Source organism: Pinus tabuliformis, chromosome 2_1 (assembly GCF_031772625.1).
Source record: "Pinus tabuliformis cultivar Carrire ecotype Pingquan chromosome 2_1, CPIR1, whole genome shotgun sequence".
Lineage (NCBI taxonomy): Eukaryota > Viridiplantae > Streptophyta > Pinopsida > Pinales > Pinaceae > Pinus > Pinus tabuliformis.
The window spans coordinates 519,959,167-519,965,842 of NC_142299.1; the positions used below are offsets into that span (position 1 = coordinate 519,959,167).

At 40.3% G+C, this 6,676-nt stretch overlaps 1 pseudogene; it reads left to right on the forward strand.

The window, feature by feature from the left end:
* The window catches only part of LOC149201232 (translocase of chloroplast 34, chloroplastic-like), a 32,230-nt pseudogene extending 27,420 nt beyond the window's left edge, over window positions 1-4,810 (forward strand).
* Window positions 4,811-6,676: the final 1,866 nt, after the last annotated feature.

A 6,676-nucleotide genomic window follows, 5' to 3' on the forward strand; every position in this document is an offset into this window, starting at 1 on the left:
ATCATCGTTAGTAATAGATAAAGAAAAATTTGAACAGAAAACAGATGGACTATACCTTTCTAGTTGCCTTCTTTCTCGAACTGATCTTCTCACAGCCGGAGTTTGTGGCTCTTCATCTTCTGATTCCTCCTCTGCTGTAGAGCCTGTTTCTTCCTCCTTTAGCTCAAACTCTATCTTCTCAGGTTCCTTTGGTTGGACTTCATGTTTAATAACATCTTTCACCTCTTTGAACACCACATCTCGGTTGTACACAACCTTCCTTGTTACTGGGTTCCAAAGCTTATAACCCTTTAAACCATCCTTATACCCAATAAAGATGCACTTTTCAGATTTAATATCCAACTTGGTTCGTTTCTCCTTTGGAACATGTACATATGCATCACATCCAAATACCCTTAGGTGTGAAAGAGAGGGTTTCTTACCAGTCCATACCTCTTGTGGAGTCTTATCCTCCAAATCTGATGAAGGTGACCTGTTGACCAGGTAACATGCAGTATCCACCGCCTCTGCCCAGAATTCCTATCCTAACCTGGCACCACTGAGCATGCTTCTTACCCTTTCCATCAACGTCTTGTTCATTCTTTCTGTAACTCCATTTTGCTGAGGTGTATATGGAGTAGTCTTTTGCCATGTTATGCCACACTTCTTACAATATTCTTCAAATTCCTTACTGCAAAACTCTCCACCGTTATCTGTCCTTAGCAACTTTATCTTCTTCTCTGTCTGGGTTTCCACCTGAGCCTTAAATTCTTTAAACCTGTCAAAGACTTCAAATTTCTCCTTAAGGAAATATATCCATGTATTCCTTAAGAAGTCATCTATAAATGATACATAGTACATAGACTTACCCAGTGATGGAACCTTCACAGGTCCTGTTTGCCTCCTGTTGCACCAGGTTTCATATTTCATGATTGACAGTGGGAGTGCCAAAAATGTTCATCTATTTTCATACTGCAAAAGTTCCATTTTTGAAGATTTCTCAGTTAAAGGAAAGCCAAACAGTTTAAGCTTGGCAGACTAGTAGCTAGGTAGAGAACGAAGGAGCCCAATAGCTTAATCTGGGCCCTTGGAAGAAATAAGGCTAGTTTTAGATAGGAGGACAGTCTAAAAAAAAAAAAGGGCAATCAGGGTTTGCAAGTCTAAGTGCACCCTTCCTGAAGTAACAAAAAATGCTAGGTATATTAGGCTGGGTAGGTAGCCCGGGGTTGCAGAAGCAAGATCATCCTCAGTTTTTGGGCGTTGACAAAGAAGGCTCATCTCATCAGTGGCAGAGGTATCAAAGCAGTGTTTTTTTGGCAGAATGTTGAAAAGCATATCTAATTTCCCCTCACCTCCTTCTCAAAAGTTCCTTACTAACATCCCCCTAGAGGACCTTGGGATCTGCCCAACAAGTCCTAGTTCTTACTTCATTTTTGCAAAAAACATTAAGTCAAGGTTTTGGATTTCTTCATGAAAAGAAGCCACATTTCTTGTGTAACAATCATGTTTTCATCTTCCACATAATCTCTATGTCTATCTTTACTTCATAGACTTACCATTTTTCTCTTTCCTCTTCCACTCCACTATTATCATATTAACTCCTAATTCTACTATGTAGCTCCCTAATTTCTCCCCTATCCCTATTAACTACTAAAACTGTATGAAATTCCCAAAAAAGATACTAAATAACCCCTCCCCTTGGCACTATAGCCATATTTCCTAAGTCCGGGGCATGCCAAGCTCATTTGGGGCCTGCCATTAACCCTTCCGCGTCCTAACCCGGGGTTAATATGACATTTGGTTAAATTAACAACCACCATTCTCTCCCCCACACATGAACTTTATACTAAGTTCTTCCGCGCATACATTCCCTTTGGAATTAATTTGATATCTGATCAAATTAATAGCCACCCGCGCCCATTTGTAAACCCATTAAACCCGTATAACCCAAAGTTTAAGACCCTGAAGCGCTGAATAAAGATTTAACAGTCGGGCGGGCCCAGTGCGTTAACATCCCGTCAAATCTTTGTCCCGTCCACCGTCGGATCGGGCCCTCCCCATCCGACGGCTCTCGGTGATTTCGGAGGTGCCCCGCTGCTCGGTCGTTAGCTTCCGATGGCGGGGCGGTTTTTCTGCCGTACCCAAAGACACTTGTCCATTTCCTATTGCATCGGAGGGGCTCTGACGGATTCCGCCCCCGTACAGAAAGCGGTCCGATAAAACCGCTTTCTGCCTTCTGTACGCGCGCCTCATGTAACCTATCCTGTTCTACGTGTCTGCCTCGTCACCATGCCACATCACCTGCACAAACATCGACGCCTTGCCAAGTCATCCTGCTAACGTCATCCCGCCACGTTACCCTCCGTACCCAGCCCGCCAATGACGTCATGCTGACATCATAGTTAAAAAGCGCCAAAAGTGTCAAATCATCATAAAAATGCGCAAATCGACCGTTTTATGTCATTTTCACTGCTCAGTTCTGGGAGATCTCTGCATGCTATTTCACGTTGTTTTTCCGCCTAAGTCCAAAATTCGATCAAACGAGCTGCTGCCGCCCACCAATTTGTCGCCATTACTCTCCATTGCACCTGCTCATTCATTACCGGTGCCTTAAGTCCACGTATTTACCCGAAACAACGCCCGTAACCCTGTTTTTATATTTTCTCTGCAAGAATTGCCAATACACCAAAATTTACCTGGAGCACATCGACACATGCGACCTTTTCCTCTCTGCCTCACCATATAACTCAGTTTTTGCCAAAGCCCGACGTCTCTGTTATCTTTGACAAAGCTGCCATTCATAGCTTCAAAGTCCAGCTCCAATTTTTCTGCAGAACCGCTGAATACAATCTGCTAAAGGCCTCCAATTTCCTCCCTCTCAATGAATTTATTGCAGAACCTTGCACACTCTGTGTTTCATTGACTTCTGCTCATCAAAACATATCTACACAGAGCTTAAAACTCTGAGCTCCTGGCCCGGAAAACCATCATCAGAACTCTGATCTTTGCTGAAATACTGGCCTAAACCAGCTGTAGTTATTGTCGGAGCATGGAGACCCCAGTTGCCCTGAATATTGCACCACTGAATGCTCCACACAGGGACTTGGAATGGCTGCCCCTTGCCGACATGGATTATCAAATGAAGGAAACAGTTGAAATAAGCAAAAAATATCACATTGAAATTGTCTGTGAAATAAGGAGAAAACACAGAAGCAGAACTGATGACATGGGTATCTAGGAGTCCAACCTACCCATCTATTATCTTCCACAAGTGAATGTATTCCCAGACTTTATCCATCAGTGCTGTGAGCATTATGAACCCACTCAAAAAGCAGTTTTGGCTCAATCTGGGGCTGTTTTGTTTCACATCACCCCTCAATCCATAAATGAGATGCTAAGCTTTGAGCCAAGCAAACCTCTGGTGCCCCTTTCTATGAATCTTCTACTTAACCAAGGCACTAAGCTACCCAGCTCAGAGGTCGCGAGAATTGGCCAATTATTCATGCTCCCAGATTACCAGCCCCGGCAACCTCCTCCTTATCTACATGTCTGGTTCAATGAAACAGGGAGACTGCTAGTAGATATGATATCCTGCATCTTAGGATTCAATACCAGTGAGTATGTCGATGAGGTTATCTTGGTAATGCTATCCATGTTCACTCCAGGGCAGCCCCCCGCTATCCAGTATGATTATGCCACCTTCATAGCTGACAAAATTTATGAGCAATTCATGAACCTGGAGAGAGAAAGGGTGTTTAAATATACTTCCTACATATATCATGTGTTGTTGTACTATCAGCCTGATAGTTTCCTTGTCTTCCTCAAAAGGTTGGATGCTAAGGGGAGGTGAAGGTCCGTAGTATTTTGGTCATCAGTTTGCCACCATGTTTATTACTCTCCATACACCTACTGTGAGTTCATTGACCTATTCATATACCCAGCTTCCTCCTTGCTAGTAAGCACTCCTCTCCCTAGACTCACTGATGAAATGCAAAAAATCCTGCAACTTTCCAAGACCTACAGTATTGGAGATTGGTATTTTTATCAACACCACACAGTAATCAGGATTTATGGGTGTGAGTTGGCCCCTTACAGACTGCCTAAATATGTCCCCATGAGACTCTTTGCCTTGGAGTACTTCCGGCAGTTTGGCAATGCAGACATGCTTCACTTCTATGGCAAAAGCAAAAAGGCACAGCTGAAAATCAGGCATCAATTGGGCCCATTTATTTTCAATAAAAGAGAAGAAGCCTGGAAGGAGGCAGACAAGATGTTGAAAGATTTTCTGTTATTGAAAACAAGTTTTTACTGGGCACCTTATGACCCAAATCACTTTATCAGCCTTAGAAGAGTCAAATACAAGCTTGCAGCATATGAACACTGTGATATCCCCCAAATTGAACAATTTGCCAACCAACCAGAATGGATAGAGGGCACACTAGTTGAAGAACTGTCTGAGGAAGAGATAACAGAAAAAGCAATCAAAAACCTTGAAAAAGCAGTTGACTTGGAATCTTTTGGACAGGTGTCTTTTGCAGCTCCTTGGCAGCTTGGAGTAGGCACCTCATCTGCCACGGCCCCCCAGCAACCAGCCCAACAGATTGTCCCACCAGCAGCAACAGACAAAGGTAAAGAGGTAGAGCATTCAGAAGAGCAAGTGCACCATTTAGGACAGCAAGAGGAAATGGCGAATCAACCAGTTTCTACAGATGAACAGAGTCAAGGGCAAGACTTTTCGACACAAACAAAGGCAACAGAAATTCCGGTGTTGCAGACACCTCTCAAAGAAGAGAGATCAAAGAAAAGGGACAGACAGCAAGAAATTGTCTAGTCAATTTAACGTCTTAAATTGCTCTACATAAATTATCAATCCGGGTATCGTAAACTGATGAAGTGTGGTGCACTATATGTGCTTAGTTAACCTTTCTCTTACTTCGTCGTTTTATAGTTTATGTGCAATAATCAAATAATGAGAGAATGACTATGAGACCCAGTATCCTTGCTGCTTCAGCAAAAGGACAAGATGATTCTATCACGTCATTAGTTCATTAAAAGGCTATGTGCATCACTAATCTACAATCAACTTGGAAGCAGTTTATGTACAATAATATACATGTTAAAAAGAAAATAAAATGCAGTAATTCAAACTGTACATTAATATACATGAAAATCAGAAAAAGAAATACAAGAAATTAAAGTGACAACTATACAAGGCAGGGCCCCCCTACCACCTATGAAATCAAATGCTTAAAGGAAAATAAAGAAATCAAATAAAGGACTAATGACATCGGCCCACTATCTCTGTTGCTGATTTAAAATGAAAATGAAATGTGAAATCTAAGTGACACTACATAAAGGAGACAAATCACACTACTTTAACCTTTTCTTAACCTTTTTGCCTTTCAGCTAGTTATGAACAAGTCAGCAATGTGAGTCTTAAAGCAAACTAAACCAAGTTGTACTAAGTGATATTTTGGTTCCAATAAAGTTATTTGATTATGGAAAAAGAACCATCAATAGATGAACAACTTGATATCTAAGAGCAGAAAGTAAAGTGCAAGTTAAAGAAATGATACTAATGAAAATCAAACTATAGAAAAATAAAGGTCAGCAACATAGACAAGATGATCACACATGCCATTAGTCATAAAATCAAAGCAAAATTAAACACACTTGCATGAATTAAAATTGCATGAATGAAAAATCTAATCTACCTTACATTCTACAAAGCAATATTTACAAAATGAAATCTACTCTACTTACATCCTAATATGCTCCATGACATCTACTTCACATCTCCTTCCATGTTGAAAACACCAAAGCTTTATTCAATTTCTTCAAAATTACAAAGTACAAAAGCTTTCAAAAGCCATGGGACTAACAAGCTAAAAGGACTAAGAAAAGACTAAAAGGGAAAACTAAAAAGGACTAACAAATGAAGGAGAGAGATCTCCTATTTATACAAAAAGATGAGAGCCATCTCATTAATGAGAATCCATGAATCTCTCCCTCTACCTCTAGAGTCCTAATCAGAATAGGAACTGATAAGACACATGTTTTTTTAGAGTTACAATACAATTAGGAGATGTGACACATATCCTCATGATCCCATAATTCTTTCCAACCAAATTCGAATTTGGCCTTGGGGTGCCACATAAGGGTCTTCTAGAAGTCTCCTTTCAACCTACACATGTCAACAACCTCAACCCATTTGTTAGGTATAAGCATATGCACATTATTTTCTAATGTTTAACCACAAATTCACTAAAAAGGCTTAGAAATAATAAATATTGGAAAAACATAAAGGTGGCCCAATGATAATGAAAGTGGGATGAATGTGGTGACATAGTAGTGAAATGGAGGTGATATAATGGACATAATAGTGAAAGTGTAATGGAAATGAATGACATTTTCAAGGCTCAACATACCCCCCAACTGAAGCTATTGCATGTCCTCATGCAATATATATTACATTAACTCTTTTGATCCTTGAGCTTTGGCTTAACTTTGCATGATATCATTTGATAACTTCATATTTCTGCAAAGTGTTTCACTTGAATTGCAACATGGTTGGTTCTTGTGTTACAACCAATTTTTTTTTATTGTTGCCTTCTATTTTGATATTTGAACTTTGCATAATGATATTTTGATTATTTTGCAAAGTATATCTTTATTGGATTGCATGATGGTTGGTTCT